The 20299-nt window shown below is 35.1% G+C and overlaps 1 long non-coding RNA gene across 1 annotated transcript; it reads left to right on the top strand.

Annotated features, from left to right (window-relative positions):
- Nucleotides 1–351: 351 nt before the first annotated feature.
- Nucleotides 352–2189, top strand: LOC138918775 (uncharacterized). The gene is made up of 3 exons (XR_011428518.1): nt 352–467; nt 942–1028; nt 2113–2189. It is a non-coding gene; the product is annotated as an uncharacterized lncRNA (long non-coding RNA).
- The last annotated feature ends 18110 nt before the right edge of the window (nt 2190–20299 follow it).

Genomic DNA, 20299 nt, shown 5'->3' with positions numbered 1-20299 from the left:
AGAAGTAGATAGTGGAAGATGAAATCTTAAAACTTACAGCTGAGTGAAAAAAGTAAACAAACAAAAACACAAAACCCAGCAAAATAAAAACAAGGACTATAGTATGACAGGCATTACGTAAGACTAAAAATTCCAATATACACAAAATGATCTTTTTAGGGATTCTTATATATCTTACAAATTTGCTTTCATATTAGAATGGGCACCTATTGGGAAGAGGAAAAGCGAAAGAAAGATGGGGACAATGGAGAAAAAAATAAAAACAAAATGGAACAGTGACAGACCTTGCAGAGATGGAAGATGATAAGGTGCCAAGAGCTGAGGAATGTAACTCGTTCCTTTGCAGGTTGTACAAGAGAAAGAAAATGGAGGAGGAGGAAAGAAGAGTCAGAAGAAAGAGGAAGAGGAGAGGCTCCAGCAAACATGTGCCTCCTACTCTGCCTAAGTCACCAAGGATGTGATTTTAAGTAAGTTTTGAACTCAAAGCAAAAGTGCAGTCAATGTTCTCAGAACACCCCCGACACAGTGCCTTCAGAGGATGGAAGTGCTTAGTTCACCTTATGCTTTCAGCAAAGATGCTGCTGGTTCTCATTCATCATATGATCCTTACATTCTGGTAACGATAGTCTCAGATTTTATTAATTCGGGAATTGTTTTTCTAACAAGGCTATTTGTGTGATGACAAGCCCATGTGACTTTGAATGCATTTGGTGAACCATTAGAATCTTAAAGGAGTACATTGGGTATACTAAGCTTGATTAGAAAAAGTGTCACTGATTGCCCTACAGCTAAACTCTTTATTAATTTGTACCGTGCAATTTCTAGTTTGAAATTCATAGGCATTTAGAAAATTAATCCTTCACAGAGAGAGGATAATTCAGGTGGTGAACCTAGTAGAAGGCAGCCCTTTTGGGTATTTACTCTGGACACATTATCCCCAGCAGAACTGAATGAAGAGCACTCTGAACCATTCACGGCACAAACCCTTCAGCAAGGCAAGTTCAGATGTTGGCCTTCATCAGCTTATGGTGAGTGAATAAATCTTGCATTTACATAGTCCTTTGCATTTTAAGAGTCTTAAAGTGCTTTACAGGCTACATCTGATTTAAGTAGGCAGAAATATAAAATCTCAGGGGCTAGGGGCAAAGCAATTCATGCTCTTAACCACACACACACACAAACAAACAAAAAAGCCACCAATTCTTCCTCAGTGGTAGAAATCAGTGTTGACAGGAAAATCTTTCACCTAGAAGCCAACTGTGATATCACAAGCATAAGATTATAGGCACATTTTCTGCCAGCCAGCTACATGGAAACTTGAAGCTGAGTTCTATTCTTAGTGATTTCAGTTCAATTCTCAGAGGAGTTTCGTGGCATAAATATCAAAGTGCAGAATTGACTTTGGAGCATAAGTACATGAAATAAAAGCTGGTTTCTATAGAAAAGGCAGTGGGATGATTAAACTCATATTAAACAACGTTATTTAATGGTTCCATATTTCTTTTATATAACTCAAAGGACCAGAAATAAACTCACAGAGCATTACAAAATCAGTGTATATCCAGCTGGAAAAATCGTTCAAAGGCTGATTATCTCTAAGATTTTTTCAAAGTGAGTATAAACTGGTAACACCTTGGAACTCAGTCAACGATTTTAATGTATACTAATTGCACATAATGTATACTGTATGTCTACTATATGCATTTATGTATATCTACACACTTATTTTTTCAGAATATACCACATTAACAGAAATGCATATAGTCCATACATATCCATTTGTAAATGTACATATATACACACATCAGGGATGGCTCCCTGTAGAATAATAACATAAATATACCTGAAACTTGAATTTAAAAAACACAAATGTATCTTCAACTTTGCAAACAATCTATCCCTAGTTGTCTAGAGAAAAGCAACACTTTTAAAAATAAAGTTTTGCTTATTATATTACCATTGTGCACGCTGACGAAAATTCTTAGGAATATTAATGGATGACACTTTAAAACGTTGCCTAAATCTGTGGTTTCTCCTTTTTCTGTCAATATATTCTAATATTGTGGCTAAAGATACTCATGAAGAGACTTACTTTTTGTTTGATGATTACAGGACATGAACCTGGTGGCAAATCAAAATTGTCTTCTGAGCTGAGGAAAGTGACCAAGTATGTCTGTTTCCTTTTTGTTGTTGCTGTTTTAAGAAAAAAAATTGGCACTTAAAAATAATGATGACAATTCCTAATGAGAACATTCGTTGAAGACTGTGTGTCAGTGCCAGTATAAGCTAACAATTTCAACAAAGTTAGGTAGTTGATTGACATTAGCTGGGACATATAACATTCAAGGTGTGTCTGTGTGAGTTTTGAATATTACCTTATTAATTGTCTCTGGACGGCACGTAACCTCCTAGCGTTCAGCTAAGTTTACATCACTTGGTATCTGTATATAGGACAGAGGGTCCTGATTCCTTTCTGATAACGAGCTAATAGACAAGTATGACAAACTTACCCTGCTGCCAATCTTCAAGTCTAATACTTGGTTTTCTGAGACTTTTAGAATAAACTAATATGGTCTACTAATGATATGGTCTGTGATTTTCATCAGTAGGTATCCTGGGAAAGGGTCAGTTTTAGAAATAAGTAGGTTATAGATGAGGGCACACTCAGGCCTGAGGGCCGCAGCACATCTGTGGCCAATTCTGAACAGATTTCTCAGACCTTTCAGCCACAGCCTCTGCGCTCTACTGGCAGGTTTGTAAACATCTTTAAAATAACGAAGAGGGGGAGGGGGCGGGGAATAGGGAGATGGTTGCCCCCAGATTGACAGGCACACCATGCGATTATCTTTTATTCCTTGTTTTTTTAAAAATGCATAGATTATTCATTTTCATAGCACATAGAGAAGAACAAAAGAAATGATTTCAATGTCTATTACCACCTATTATCTGGGACTACATTAAGGAGGTGCTGGTCAGCTTGGCTTCATTTGTCCTCCAGACGCTGCAGAGATGTGAGGCCAGGCCAATTGGGGTTAAAGCCAGCAAGGAACCAATACAGCTGGGGATCGTTAAGAGTGATCAAGGGGCAGCCAGAAGAAAAAGTCAGCTGAAAACAAGGCTGAGAGCTCTTCCAGGCAGAGCGGCAGAGTCGTGTGCATTCAGGAAACAGCCTAACCCCATCCAGCGAACTTTGTTGATTTAATTAGATTTTGTTTAAAATTCCAGAGTAGGAGCAGCTTGGTCAGCTTTGATGCAAAAATTGGCAGGGGAAAACTATTGTCAATTTTCAAAATTAATATTATTGGGGCATTTAAGAAAGGTTAAAAATCTTTACCATGGTGAAAATATTTATATATGTAGTACAGCACACGATTGTCTCTTTGCTGATAAAATATTATCATCTTTCCGTGACCAATTAATACATAGATTGCGAATTTTAGTGGGAGCCTGCAGATTTATGCACTTTTAATTCATTGGCTTTCCTCCTGTCTCTGTCTCACACTTCCCTCACAGTACTTTCCAAATAAATTATTTGCACCAAATCCTTGTCTCAGAGTCTATTTAATGAAACTAAATCAAGATGTTGAAATTCTAGCAATTACTTAAATTCAATTCTTGCCTCACAGGGATGTTGTGAGGATCACATTTGGTAGTACGTGCAAAAATAGCTTTTAATAGTAAAATGATACAAGCGAAAGTTATTCAATTTCCTCCACCCCAACTATGTTTTTAAAGACCAAAAAATTTACTTTTGTACCTATTGTAATTTGCAGAATTATCAAAATAGAGGAGGAATTTAATAAAGGTCTGTGGGAAAATGCTAGAATTCTGTTGCTCTCTTGCCCACCTAAAATATTTTGAGAACTAAAGGAGGGCTTGTTGTTCTCACGGGCGTATAGATATGAGAGATGCTGCTACCGAGTCCTACCTTCTGCATGGTTCTGTGAGAGTAAGGTGTAATCCAAAACTGGGGAAGGGGAGGCAAAGAAAGAGGCAAGTAATATTAGCAAACACTAGATCTTTGCCTATATTGAGTCTTGCCTACAAAACATAGCCCTGAGGAAGACAAACAAACAAAATTCTGAGTCCCTAGAGGCCAAATTATTTTCCAAGGATAGGTTAAACCAAGTAAGATGCTGAAGGAGCAGATGGACTCAGTTCATTAGTGTATTTTTGTTGTTTTTCCATGGAGCCCTGGAAGTTTCGTCTCTTCTAGTATTTGCCTGTTTAGGCATAGCTTACACCAGTAGTTCTAAAAGTGTGGTCCTCAACCACAAGCATTAACATCATCTGAGAGCTTGTTAGAAATGGAAATTCTTTATTTTAAATTATTATTCAATATTTGTATATATTGCAAAATGATCACCACAAGTCCAATTAATATCCATCTTCATACATTGTTGTAAAAATTTTTTTCTTGTGATGAGAACTTTCAAGATGCACTCTCCTAGCTATATTCAGGTGTGCAATATGGTGTTATTAACTATAGTCGCCATGCTGTACATTACATGCCCATTACTTATTCATTTTATAACTGGAAATTTCTGCCTTTTGACACCCTTCATCCATTTTGCCCACTCCTCACCCCCTGCCTCATGCAACCACCAATCTGTTCTCTATATCTGTAAGCTTAGGGGGTTGTTTATTTATTTATTTTTTGTGAGGAAGTTTCACTCTGAGCTAACATCTGTTGGCAATCTTCCTCTTTTTACTTGAGGAAGATTAGCCTTGAGCTAAAATCTGTGCCAGTCTTCCTCTGTTTTATATATAAGTCGCTTCCACAGCATGGCTTGACAAATGGTGTAGGTCCATGCCTGGGATCAAAAGAGGAACTCACTGAACTTAACCACTATACCTTGGAGTCGACCCCTTTTGTTGTTCTTAGATTTCACTTATAAGTGAGATCACAGGGTATTTATCTTTTTTTCTGTCTGATCTATTTCACTTTGCATAATGCCCTTGAGGTCCAGCCATGTGTCTCAATTGGCATGATTTCACTCCTTTTATGGCTGAATAATATTCCATTGTGTATGTACACCAAATTCTCTTTATCCATTCATCCATCGATGGACATTTAGGTTGTTCCTATGTCTTTGCTATTGTAAATAATGCTGCAATGAACATGGGAGTACAGATATCTTTTCAAATTGGTATTTTCATTTTCTTCAGAAAAATATTCAGAAGTGAAGTTGCTGGATTATATGGTAATTCTATTTTTGATCTTTTGAGGAACCTCCATATTGCTTTTCATAGTGGCTGCATCAGTTTCCATTCCCACCAACAATGCACATGTTCCCTTTTCTCCACATCTTTGCCAACATTTGCTACTTGTATTTTTGATAATAGTTTTTCTAACAGGTGTGAGGTAATATCTCATTGTGGTTTTGATTTGCATTTTCTTCATGATTAGTGATGTTGAGCATCTTTTCATGTAACTGTTGGCCATTTGTAGGTCTTCTTTGCAAAGATGTCTATTCAGATCCTCTGTCCATTTTTTAATTGGGTTGCTTGATTTTTTGCTATTGAGTTGTATGCATTCTTTATATATCTTAGATATTAACCCCTTATCAGTTATATGACTTGCAAATATTTTTTCCCATTCAGTAGGTTGCCTTTTCATTTTGTTGATGGTTTATTTTTCTGTGCAGAGAGAAATTCTTGAGTCCCACCCTAAACCTACTGAATCAGAAGCTCTGGACTTGTGGCTGAGAAATGTGTTTTCCAAGCCTTCTAGGAGATTCTGATACATTCTAAAATTTTAGAACCTCTGTCCCCCAGTGATATCTTTGGACAAACTGAGAATGCCTCTGGTTTAAAGTGAGGATCCTAGAACCAGTCTAGTCTGCTAAAATTCTCTTGGACCAAAGCTTGCCTCTTTCTGTTCTTAGAACATCTAAAATGAGGATCTGAGTTACATTATCCAAGTTTCCAGGTGCCAGAGCAATAGGAGGAAGCATTCAGGATATCTAGGAATAGGACTTTGGAAATCAGGTTCTGCATAAATAGGTGAGGGTAGGGGAGAGCAGAAGCCTATGCACATCTCCCGAGCAGGACACAGTTAAGTTAGTAGTGGGAAACGATGTCTCTACCGAATGACCTCTGCAGAGGTCAGGAAATGATACCTTCCTAGTGCTGTCTGGATAGAGAAAGAAAGGTCTTGCTGGTGCACAACTTCTTTCCCCCAATCCATTTCAATGCTACTCAAATGTATCATTTCCTTGGGAAATACTATCACTTATATTATTCTTTTTTTGTTTTTTTGAGGAAGATTAGCCCTGAGGTAACATCCGTGCCCATCTTCCTATATTTTGTATGTGGGACGCCTGCCACAGCATGGCTTGATAAGCGGTGCCTAGGTGTGCTGCTGGGATCGGAACAGGCAAACCCCAGGCCACGGAAGCGGAGTGTGCGCACTTAACTGCTACACTACAAGGCTGGCCTCATATTATTCTTCATCTTGGTTATATTGCATGCTAAAAGTCCTGGTGTGACCTCTGTGTACGGTGACCCCCAACATTCTTGATAAATACTGGCTCTTAGATAAGTAGCACTCTCTATTTTATTTGGAAAGTGCATGCAAATTGGATATAATGGCAGTTTATTTGTATTTACTATTGTGTTTTACTGCTTGTTAATACGTCTAAATTCAGTTTTTTTCATGGTCAACTTGACGCTTGTACACTGTGGTGTTCAACTTGGGACCATCTTATCATTTGAGATTCTCACATTAAGCTAAATGTGGAAAACAGTATGTGGAAGACAATATGAAGGAAAGAAGTGGAAATAACCAGACAATTTGAAAGCAGACTAGTGGGGAAAGGTTAAGGGAATTCTGGTTAAATAGTTTAGCGAAGGGAAGGCTGAGAGGCAGCCTACTCCTTTACCTCCAGTTTATGGAGGACAGCCACTAGCACTTCATCCCATTCAATGGCAAAAGTAAAAGGGTGAGCTTAAATTACAGTAGGTAGGATATAACTTAACTAAAAGAACCTTCTTAAAATTAGGATTAATGGTGCAATGCCTCATAATTAATGAAACTGGACTTCTTCAGTGGAAAACTGGGCAGTGACTTGATGAGAAGGAAGCCCAAGTATGTTCATTCCTAGTCCAGGTATGGGAATGTTACTGTGGATTCTCACTCTTAGAAACTCAATAAATGGCAAGGTATTGTGGGAAGTGATCAGTTCTACTTCACAAATGGTTAAACTGCAGTTAATTCGTGGACACTAAAAGAGTATTGACAATGTATAATTCAGGGAGCTTTAGAATCAATGACCTACCATTTAGCCAAACCTTCATTGTTTTTTTCCCTAAATTTGACCATTGTAATTCCTACCATTTCCAAACATTGATGTTTCATTCTACCTTTGAAAAATTTTCCATTTAAAAACTAAACTATTGGATTTTGTAAACCTATTGTTGAAATCTAAGGAAATTGATTAGGTTCTAATTACCTCCTTTATTAAAAGGAGTGTTCTTTTTATGATGGAAAGATCGGGAATATTCACGTCTGAGAGGAGGATCTGCAGATGCCACTGGCATTCAAATCCATGTAACTTCTAAACTCATAGAAAATTTGAAATGTGTTTATACTTCAACTTATTTTTCATGTAATAAAAGAGTTGAGGAGCTTAATAAATCAATAACAAATTTGTTTCAATGAGAAAAAGGTTTGGCATTCATCGTATTTTTATGTAAAAGAAAGAATTAGCATTTGATTTCTCTAGTAGTTCTCGGGGTGCTGAAACTTTGTATGTCTGCATGCATAGGAGGGTGACTAGGCATATGCTTATGTATGTGTATTTATGAACATACATGTGCACACTCATGTTTCACATTTCTAAATAATAATTAAAAACAGAATCCCTCAAGAAGAGTAGTTCCAGGACATGATTGATATAAATGAAACCCTTAGACTTGATAAATGATGGAACTGGAGAAATCTTGGCTCAAGGTTACTTACTTTATTAAATCCTCAATTTTTAAGTGGAGAACAGTCTTATGTTGTATAACCAACCACAAAAGTATAGAATCTAAAATTATAGTGCTTCACCCTTAAAAATAGTTGCATTTCAATCTGAGACTTAGAAACTTGTATTCCTGCAGTTATAAGAGTTAACATAGGAGAAATATTGCATGTCAATTTAGATAGTAATGATTTGAATATGTTCACAATTATCATTGCATTATTTTATTAATCTTTACACATCTGTTAAATAACATTTACAACACAACTATATAAATCCATTAAATAGATAAATGTTTTGATTATCTTTTATTGTTTATTTTTCATCTTCAGGGATTCATTACATTGACTATACCTTTCAAAACATAATCTACAGCTTAATTAAGCCTTGCAGTTATAAATTTTGAGCCAACATATTAAGAGAGAAGTTATTGCTTTTGGGGGTACAATATTACTAATGAATGTTTTGCTCTGCGACACCACTGCTGGTATAAGATTCTAAGTCTATCCAAAAGAAACTGTCCTTGATTTCACTATACAGAGATCATAAGTCAACTTTTTATGTACTATAAGCTTCTTAGGAACAAAATCCAAACCCATTGATGGCTGAGTAAATTTCACAGCTTGTAGAAAAGACACATATCATTGTAATGTGTGAAATTTTAATCAAAAATGTTATGGAGGAGAAAGGTAAACTGACTGCTATAATTAATGTGTTCTGACACAGAGATTTAGCTGGCACATTTGTGGATGTGCTGTGCTGTGTTAACTGTTCCATTGCTTAAGGACTGTCAGAGTTTGAGGAGTTCCCATGTTATGGTTTCACCACTCGACACATTTTCCTAGAGCGTCAGCTTTGTCATGATTTGAAATGTAAAGTCATTTCTTCCTTGGCTTTGCTATTAATATTTAGTAAGGTGTCATGGGTGTCCGGTGATAGGGTATGTTATCTTTCTTTTAAAAGCAGCTTTATTTAAAATTAAACTATATAAGCATTGCTTTTAAAGCGAATCAGCCTGTGTTTTGTTTCTCTGGTATTTAAACATTACCCAGTGTCTTAAAGGTAAGAGGATTGAGTAAAACTAATTGAGGTAATGAATAAATTAGGAACTGTACCTCATGTTACACATCATAATAAAATATTTTCATATTATGCCACATATATTTCCTAATTAAATAATACTCGCTTGCTTTCACAAAGTAAGCAAAATATTTTTCCATATATGAAATAAACTCTGATTTTAAAAGGACTTTTGCCATATTTATAATTTGGAAGTAACATCAAATTCATGAACTACTTGTAAAATCCTGCTAAAATATTCTTTCATGCTAGACACTGGCTGAGATTGTGGCTCTATATTTCAGAGAGATTCCTCCGAAAATTATAGATTGGATTCCTAGCTCTGCGGTGTCAATCTCCTTGCAGAGATCCACTGCACACTCTCTCCGAGCACTGCCAGCGTGGTTGTGCAGTAGACAAAAGACATACCTGAAAGAGGAAGACAGATATGCCACTTAAATTAAATAGGAAATGAATTGGCCAGCAAGTTGGCGTGTCTGCTGAGACAAATCATGGACAACATGTCTCTCAACAACAAAACTTATTTGTTTTCTCTTGCCAACAGATTCATCACTGCCCAGGCAAAACAGGCAAAATACATTAGTGTCATGGTAAACTGATAAAGAGAAGTGCCTCAATCTAGCATCCTCAATGGCGAAAGTCTTAGGGCAGTATTGATCTGTGTTATATAAATCTTGTTTTCTGTCTGCAGAAGTGAATCAGGAATGACCCGTAAGGTTAACAAACATTGTAATGTCTTTCAGCTGGGGCCGATGCCTGGGAGTTCCACACATTGTGTTTGGTCAAGTTCCATCTTGTCATTTTACCGCCAAGAAGCTTAACTAATTGCTGGCAATCATAAGAATGTTGGACGGAAGGAGAGAATTCCTACAATTTTTACCCCCTCTCCCATCCCCTCTTTTTTTTCTTAAGTCTTAACAAGCAGTCAAAGCCAAGTAGCGGAAAACAATCAACACTGAATTAGTCAGCAGGAGTCTTCACTTAGTTGAAAGTTTATGTAATCGGCATGTCATGTTCCTACATCGCCAGGAACAGACCTGATTAAGCTGATGCACTTTGTTTCAGTAAAGTTTGACAAAGAAAGCTTCTTATCCTTTTGAGTTACATGTCAGGGTATGTGCTTAACATGATTTTCTTCTGTTCACGAGGAATCAAAGGCTCAATGTGTACTCTGTGAACTGATGCAATAAAAATTCTCACCAAACCAAGGCCTGACAAAGTTGGTGTTTTGGGCAAAAGAGGAGGGAATATCGGTAGTGAAAGATAATCACCAATGAAAAGAAAATTTATTAGCAAAAATGCAATTACCCATAAGAATCTGCTTTATTTTATAAACAGGGTACTCTTAAAGGAACCACAAATTCAGTCCTATTTTATAACGGGATTCACTTGACCTCACAAGCTTTCTCCACACGCAGTATTTTATGCTTTAACTTACAAAAAACAATTGTCACTGTAGCTTTAACAAAGTTTTACAATGGACACTCTCTTTAGAGATTAATCAACCTTCTAAATTTGGTCTGCTAACTTTTTACAATCCTTTATTCGGCTGTGTGTGATGGATTCTGCCCTTATTTGGAGAGTCAGCCTTTACGGTGAAAAAACAAATGCCTACCATTGGAAGAGACTCCATAAAGCTTATGATATTTTATTTGTACTTGCTCACACAAGTGTCCCCCTTGTCATAACCCTAAATCAAATGATAGATTTGAACTTGGCTTAGATTATTAAAGCTAAAAGAGAGCAGTGGCTGAGGGAGCGGTTCACGCATCTGTTACGTCATAGCTGACAGTATAAGGGCAAGATTCAGGGAACTAATGGAGTTTCTTTTTCTTCTCCCCTTTTGTCATAGAAAGGTCAAGCTAGTTTTCACCATTTTTATGTATGTCATTCTCAATATAGCAACAGAATCTCTTATGGAAAACAATGTAAGTAAATGTCTGCACGATGCTACTAGTCACCTGATCAAAAGCCAATGTTGAAAAACACTTCTAATGACTGTCTCTTATGCATCAGTGCACCTACTAATGAGCTGCCAGAAAAGGCTTTGTAAAGCTTTGCTAAGATAGAGCAGGAATGTGAGAAGCCTGAGATAGAACTTCCCTGCTGTGATTCCTGCCTTTCTACTAACAGGGAGCCTAGACTCGGAGCTGCTAATGAGCATGCTGGAGAGAGTGTCCAAACCGATGCAGGCTGCAGACAATTCACCTGTCTGCTTTCAGATCCAGGGTGTGATGCATGACAGTAAGACACCCGGTAGTAGCTTTTCTTTAAATAATTTAGATATTTATTGATTTTCCCTCTCTACCCCATATTTTGATTTAGTCCCTGCATTTTACTTTCTTTCAGGGATTTCTAGCACCGTCAGAGAAAAAGGAATAAGGATTTTTTCTCCCAGCTCGTTACTCCCCTACCCACATATATATAAGAAATTAATGTCATTATGTCGTATAATAGCAATATGGAGTACCTAATTAGTTTTTCTGTGGGGAAGAGAAATATGTGCTTTTCGGAGGTGGTATTTATAAAATGAGGCAGTGGAAATTAATAGCTTTTTAAAAGCCAAAATATGGCTTATTTGAATTAAAAGAATTCAAAATATGGCATATATTTTGACACTTAAAACAATGTACAGCATAAGTTAAATGCTTTTCTCCCTCTAGCAATGCCTTGTTCAACATCTTTATCCATAGGCAAAACCCAGCAGGATCTTTATAAAGAACACTTACTTAACTTGGTTTGTAGCAATTCCTGGCCTATAAATGAAATAGTTAACTGCAGGATACCTTTCAAGTTCAATGTTAAGCTGTTCACATTACACATTTTGATGCTATGCTTCCTTTGAGTTTTCCTAGAGGCTATTTTACTAGTTAATTTTTTTTTTTTAGTCAAACAAAATTACAGGATACAAACTGTGTAATTTCACCAATTTGCAATGCCACAGTTATCCCAGAAAGAGAATCAACATCACTACCCATTAATTATAATCCTATCTCCCAGCGTCCCAGGAGGCAGCCCATGCGGTTCACATGGGCTGGTGCTATCTGTCCCTTCCAGTTGCCGATGTTCCTATTTTCCACAGCTCACCCTTGCTTTTTCTCTGGTTGATACAACATGCCATGGGAAATCTCAGGCTCCGTGGTGACCAGGGAGATAAGAATGCTCTGTGCCTTGGCAGCCTGTTTTATCCAAGGATCTCCAAAGAGGTTTATAAAAATCTATTTTTTTAATCCTCTGGATACCCCAGTGAGATAGGTATTAGCCTGACTTCACAGCTAACAGAACTCAAATCAGGACCATCTACCTGCATCTCAGCTCCTGAACCCTTCTTGCTGTTGGATAGGGTGCAAGGAGAGAGCTTGGATTCTGAACCCAATTCTGACAATGTAGGGGAGGGGATTGAACACCTGTTTCCTGCCAGGAAATTTATGAGGCCCCAAAGCATTTGAGCTGCACAGAAGTACAATTTTTGAAAATGTAAACACTAAACAGAAATACTAATAATATAATGAATATTTGAGGTAACCACTGTATTATAACACACCTGATTTGGAACTTTGTCACCAAGAAATCCTTACCTTCTCCAATTTGGGACTCCAAAGTACCCTATTTTAATTTTTTGTTTGGTAGACAACTTGCCAAAAGAGTAGGGAGGATGGAGGTTAACCAGTAAAGGTTTTTGAGCACATCTCAACTCTGTAGAGAGCTACCCAATATGTAAAAATCAACTTCTTTCTCTCAGGAAATTTATAATCTAAGAGGAAAGAGAAAAATAGTTAAGCTTATAAACATAAATGATATGCATATCATGAATATAACCTGCTATGGCTAAAAAGTTATATTTTGGGAATTTCACTATCTATAGTGATAAAATATGGAGAAAATGTCTCTTTTTATGATGCTATTTGTGGAATTCAGTCTATGCATATCTGCATCTAATGGAAAAATAAATTCTTAGTTAATAAGGTATTTTCTTATTAAGATGTGATCTTGAAATACTGTAGAATGTTCTATTAAGGACTGCTGAGGTACCCAGGGGCACAGTAGATGTAATATTGTTGTTGTCCTTTGGAATTTCACATTTCATTTGTAAAATTTTGGTTTGGCATTAAGTTTTATTGTTTAATCTTATCTGTTTGTCAAAATATGTAAACTTGATATAATTTTCCTTAAATTTTATCTTATTTTAGATCAACATGATCTAAAATATTCTTTATTCCTCAGTGACCAAATATTTCAGAACCTAAATAAATTATCAAACCAAAACTATAAGAAAATCTGCATACTTTCTCTTTATTTTCCCCAAAATCCAAGCTCGTGGAGAAAGGCAAGTAAAGCACAATGTTATCTTAGCTTACCAATAGATAAGCCGTGTTCTTCTCTAAGCAAGAGAATTTCCTGACAGGAAGTTAGGCCCTTGGAAAGAGAGGTTTGCTCTCTGAGCCACCAGGGTCCTATTATATGTGTCACGTTGACTGGTGCTTTATGCTCAGTTTAAATTTTTGTATTTCCCACTTTTATCAGTAAAAGATTTGACCAAGCATCTTTAATATATTTGCATTTATATATAAGTTATGTATCTATGCTACTACTCTCTCTATATATTTTGAAGTATACATAGAATATTAAGAAGAATGAGAGAAGATAAAGAAAATATTTTAATATTTATTTATTAATAGGGCAAAACATTTTGCTTCTAGTAATGGTATTAATTATAATACTTTGGCAAACTATATATAATTGGATATGATTCCTTGTTTTTGGAAATCTTGGTTAATTCTTGGTGGTATTACAGTTTCCAAAGACTGGCCTCTAGATTCAGTTTATTTTGATCCTTGATTTTAATTGTTACCATAGCTGGAAATAATACCTCACAAAGTATTATGAAAGAAATGCATTTGTGAAATCATTATATTGATTTTTAAATTCCATCCAAAAATATGCAAATATTTTCATTTGAATGTTGATAGTAAGTTTCCACCTGTCTGATGACAATCATTTTTGCATTTTGTTGGATTGAGTGGTATTTTAATATTTTTAATGAATAGCTTCAACATTGCTAAAATTCTTTGTTTAGGAGATTTCAAAACATGTTAGAAAATTCTCATTGCAATTTTTTTTTTCTGTTTCAGTGGACCAATGTGCATCTTCATACAAGATACATCACTTTGGCTGCAAAAACCCAGAATGACAAATCATTTCCAAATATCTATTTTCAAAATTCATTTTCATTATATGTTTCTTTAAAAGTAAAGTTTATTTATCAGTCACTGGAATAAAAACACCTTTATTGAAAGAGATATAATTAATGTGGTTTTATTTGGAAAAAGAAAAACACAGCTACTTATCATACCACTGGAGCCATTGTCATCATCAGCAAATTTAGAACACTTGCCTTTTTATAAAAGAAAAACACATGTCTCTTCTAACAACTTCCTTGTAAGATAACCAGGGAAGATTTTCATGACATTCTTCACGTCATTCAAAATTACTATAAAGGGTCTACTTTTTAAATGAATTGCTTTTATGAAAATAAACCTGCACTTTTTATCTACAAAATGAAAACTGCAAGTTGTTATGATATACTGAAGGCAAACAACTGGGTAAAGCCATGTCTTTTAGGCTCATTGTGGAACACCATTCTTTCCTCAAGATAGAGTACATAGCAATGAGCCTCTCTCTTTTGGACCAGTATTGATCTTTAGAAAAGCATAATTTCTTTCTCTTTATTAGATTAAAACAAATTTCACTGCATGAGCTGATATTTTCCCATATCCTAATAGAATGACTTTTCCACTTTGGTGGCCATCATTCCACAATGGAGAATGGAACAGCTCCATTTCACTGAAGGCAGCCACAAGATGAAGTGAGGATCATTAGGAAGGCTAGGGATCTGAATAAAATTTTAGTTGGGGCCAAAGCAATATTATCACACATAAAAATAATATTGGACAATTTGGAACATGGTCACAAACATTAAAAGAATTCAGTATATCGGCTGGTCATAAAGTTAGTATACGCAAGTAAATAGATTTCTCACATACTAGGAGTATATTGGGTTAGAAAATAGAGTGACAAACTTGTCATTTTTAATATTAACACAAAGACACAACACCAAGAAGTAAATCTAAAGAGAAACATTCAAGATCTATATGAATAAAAGTGTAACATGTTCTGAGGGACATGAAAAGAAGACAAAAATTGAAAAGAGCTACTTGACTCTTGGATAGGAATACAGACACATGGGGATGGAAATAGTCATTGCCTCTGGGAAAAGGAACTCTGGCAGAGATGAGACAGTTATTTTTTTAATGTACATCTTTTTGATTATTTAAGCTTTTTTAAATTGCACATGGATAGTGCAATTATTATTTTCAAAGAAATACTATAATACTTATACTCACGATATGCTTATACTACATGGCAGGCGGTGTTCTGTGTACTTTACATATATTAACTCACTTAAACCTCACTACAACCTCATGAGTTGAATAACGTTATTCTTATTTTGCTTTACATTTTAGGAGACTGAGGCACAGATAGGTTATGTGTCATAGGCCACGTAGTAAGTGACTGGAATTTTTAACCCAATTAGTCTGATAAACAGTCTAAGCTCCAAGCCTTAGTATATGCTTTCTCTCTAGAAGAAACACCTAAAAAATAATTTTCCCCCAAATTTGAGGTGATTTTAATAAATCAAAATAACCAAATAAAATGTATACTTATGAACATACTGTTTAGATGTTCTAAATATTCAGGAAACATTACTGAACTCTGTACCAAGGCCTCCCAGGTAAGCACAGATCCTTCCACAGACTGACAAACATGAGACCAAAGTCAGTCCTGTGTTTTATGAGAATTCACGCAAAGTCTCAGTCTGCAGACAATGTCTTCTATTTAACAAGGAAAAAAATAGAAAATTGTTACAAACTTTGTCTTAGAAATGATTTCTCACTGTTTTCTAACACAAGTCGCCATAACCAATCACACGTACTTTTTCCTGCCCTAAGGGTTTTTCTCTGAGCTTTTCCCCCACACCCACACCCTCATGACTAATTCTGCTCACCTTTAAGACAAAGGTTAATCCCCCCTCTTGTACCAATGCTACCAGAGTAACATATTTTGTAGTTATTTTTCTCTCACATAAAGTTCTTATTATACTCACATAAAATCTGAGACATACCTGGCCATTCTTGCTCATATTTTCTCTTAGAAATATTTTCTAATTTTTTAATATATGTACATGGTTTCTCTTTTTTCTAATTTTTATCAAATTCTGAAAAATGGATTCTTTTTATGTTTCCTATACTACTCAACATAGTGTGGAACTCAGTTAATTATTTAATTAATATTTATTAACTGTCTTTTATGTACAGGTCTGCTAGATGTTGAGGTTGTTAGGAAAATGAATAAAATTATACCACTTGCTCTCTGGGAACTTACAGTTTTGTAGAGGAGATGTTAGAAAGGTAAGCATTATATTGAAAGTTAAGCACAACAGTAAGTGATTGTGAAATGACTGACTAAATATTTGAGTGTATAGTCAGTCTTTACCTTGGTTTTTTGACTCCTGAGAATACAATTCATATTTGTGTATCCAGTATTTTTTAATAAGATTAAAAAATTATTCCTCCAAATCAGCATGACATGGAACGTTTAATGCTAAAACTATGTCAGTCTTATATAATGTGTATTTGTTTCATAAAGTTCATTTTTAACCATACTCTTGAGGTTAAATATTCAACTTACAATTTTTCAACTCCTTCTGGTCTGTTATAATCCCAAATACTTATGCTTTGTTTTTTCTTTTAAGTCACATAGCATAAATTCCAAATGGTTGAATAACAAAGCAACACATATCAAAATAAAACACAGTTTACTCAGTTTTTTCCTTTTTCTTCTTAGATGTATTTCCATGATACAAGTTATGGATAGGCTTATCATTCTACGGAAACTCAACATGTGTGTGTGTGTGTTTGTTAAACCTCCAAGGTAACATAAAGTAGGAAGGAAGCTTGTGTTTTAGAAATATTTTACATAGCAGTAAGTAATGGAGAAATCAATTGCTTGATCCATATTTATTATGTATATTCTCTACACCACATACATGCTATCTCTGAGCATATGGCACTTTTGGGGGGCTTTTTCAAGCTACATGATGCAGGCAACAAAATGTATATACTGAAATTGACAGTATTCTGCAAAGGAACAGTGAACTATCACCACATGATATTGCTGCTAATGTGTAGAGAATTCCACAAGACTGGCTGCCAGCTTCTCCATGGAGCTTCCTTGGCTTGAAAATATGTCTCCTATATATGTAACTGCACTTTAAAAAGAAATATTTGAAAGGATGGAAAGACATAAAATTAAAACTGAGTTTTTTTATCAGCTCCACCTGCTGCTTTCCTCTGTAACACTATATACCAAGCTTTCAGTTCTATTGATCTATCATTGTACGTGACTTCTACTGGCTTCTCCTTAAGAAAGACAAGAAATCTAGCTCACTGATATTCTTTTCTTCGTAAACTCCTCCAAACTTTGTGAATTAATATTTTTATCTTTAGCTATATGGGTTACCCCTAAAAATCAAATACTATTCATGACTTTTTATTTCTTGGTCCATAACTTTTAGGTGCTGTATATAATTCCCTACACATAAGAAGACGTTAACACTCTCTTTCTCCATCCTTCTTTCTCTTACCCCTCCCAATGTGTGTTAATCATGTCATTAGTTTTATATCATCAATTCTATATTTACTACAATTTTATACTATATATTATACATAGTATGTATATAATAATTATATAGGATAATAAAATATATTTTATATATGTTTATATAGTATATAATTTAGTTTTCTATACTTTGCTTCTGGATTAATTTTGAAAATTGGTAATGAATAGTATTTGATATATTATTATTATGAAAATAATAATAAGTTCTGTAAAGAATGCAATATGTAGTAATTGGTTCTGTAGAAAAGCAGACACAGTTTTTTGAACTAAATCTATTTCTCTTAAAGAGAGAGAATCTAAATGTCAAAGTCAAATGCCTTTTATTTTCTTAAACTCAATTAGTGCCCCCAAACTTTGGGGCTATGACTTTCTTGGACAGCTAGAGTTTCTAATTATATAGTTTTCTCATTAAAAATATAAATATGTACTCTTTGTACTACTGGATGCCTGGTGAAATTTGAACAAACTGCTTTCTAGGACTAAAAGCACTCCTGCTTAAGATAAACTCTTATTTTGGATCTCATGTCTTCCTCTTTCTTAGATTTTATTTTCATCTTCTTGGAATATTTTAATTTTTTTAAGAAAGTGGACCATGGTAAACTACTAGGGGCTTGCATTTTCAAAAAGTGTTCTTTATTTCACTGTACTGCCCACTGGTATGCTGGAGCTGGCTCGTACCAGCTCACAAATGCTGACTTTGTAGCATCTCTTCCCAATTCTGTGACCTCACTTTGCTTGAAATTGGCCATCTTGGGAGGATTCCATAAAAATAACCGAATACTACAAATCAGGTTGGCTACTCTTTTTTTTGGAGAGCTAGTTGTTAAGATTTTATCAGCATGCTGCTTCACCTACAAGGTTGGGTACAAAATTTCAGATTCAAAATTACTTTCCCTGTATATTTAGAAGCTCTGGAAAATATTCTTCTATGGGTTATTTACATTTTTTCTTTTCTCCTATATTTTCTCTTTTTTCTCTTTCTCTTTGGAATGCCTTGTGTGTTGTTTAACTACTCCAACACGATGTAAACTCCATAAGGGCAAAGACTGTTTCTCATTCATTACCATGTCGAATCCATGAGGACAATACGTAGCACATAGTAAGCACTCAATATATATTTGACTAATGAATGCATCAAATCTTGTTAGGAAAACATTGGCCCCCCTAGATTTATATCTCTGTCTCTCTACTTTTTCCTCAAGTCTTCAATCTCTTGATGTTTTATTCTATGTTCAGGGAATTTTTCAGTAAATTGCTCTTATTATTATATTTATTATTTCAGCAACCAGTTCAATTTCGGGAGCTCTTACTTGTTCTCTAACTGCTCCCTTTTCATAGCAGCATGTTCTTGTGTTATGTGCAATGTCATCTAATGCTCTTTGGGAGGTCACCTTTGGAATTCTTTTAACATCTCTTTCCTTCTCCTAATTTTTCTCTGCTTCCTCTGATATTAGTCCTTCTGTTTCTTTATCTCAGTCTTTTTCTCTTGAAATGCTGATATTCCCTAGGTCTTATGATTATTTGGTGATTGGTTTTTATTTATTAATGAAGAATTAGTTTGATTTGTATTAGTTCATGTGGGCTTCTCTTATTATTGCTATTCCCTCACCTGATTTAAGAGGACTGACTATAAAACCTTTGCAAGTGGATACAGTTTGTTAACAACCTGAAGGCTTTATTTTGGTCTAGCAGACAAGAGTCTTGCCGCATATCACCATATTCCATGTGTCAGTACTAAAAGGATCTATTCTGAAGGATCAATACTCTCTTCTGGGATATGAATAAATATATTTACATGTATACTTATATAATGTTTTAAAATTTAAAATTGATGGGCTTTCTTTATCCTTAGGTGTGATTCCATACTCTTTCTCTTATAAGAAATTCTACAAAACAGTTGGCCCTCTGACATTCTTGTCCTCTTCCTTATAGCTTCTACCTAAGAATTTTAAAGTATTTTTTTCACACATATTTCTTTACAGTCAATTCAATGGATCTTAATGAGAGAAGGTAGTTAAAATGTGTGCTCAGCTCTCTGTCTTGAATCACATGGTTGGTTTACATCTTAATAAATTCCTCAACAATAATTTAAATTCTGAATATTTGGAAGATTTTTTACTTCATAGAAATAGATCTCCAGTATGATATTAGATATTTGTGAAGGATAGAATTTGCATTATCAAATTTGCAACTAATAGTATTATACGTATATTCCGGGATACATCTGTAAGTGAAAATCATCTACAGCACATTTTATGATCTCAAAATTAATACCTTCTTAGGAAAACTGGGATGTAGGAGAGGAATTTGGCAAGTGTGAATCTCACACTTAAGGAAAATTCTCTATATAATATCAAAGCCCTATGCAGTTCATTTAGACGTGTGACGTTAGGCTATCACGTGGAAAAAAGAAGGAACAGATGCATTTTGAACATGGTATATTAAGTTTAACAATAGAAAATCAAAGCTATTTCCTTTGGAAATGTTGTAGTCTATTGTGGATATGTAAGTAA

This window comes from Equus caballus, chromosome 18 (assembly GCF_041296265.1).
Source record: "Equus caballus isolate H_3958 breed thoroughbred chromosome 18, TB-T2T, whole genome shotgun sequence".
NCBI classification, from domain to species: Eukaryota; Metazoa; Chordata; class Mammalia; order Perissodactyla; family Equidae; genus Equus; species Equus caballus.
This window is presented reverse-complemented; position numbering and strand designations above follow the sequence as displayed.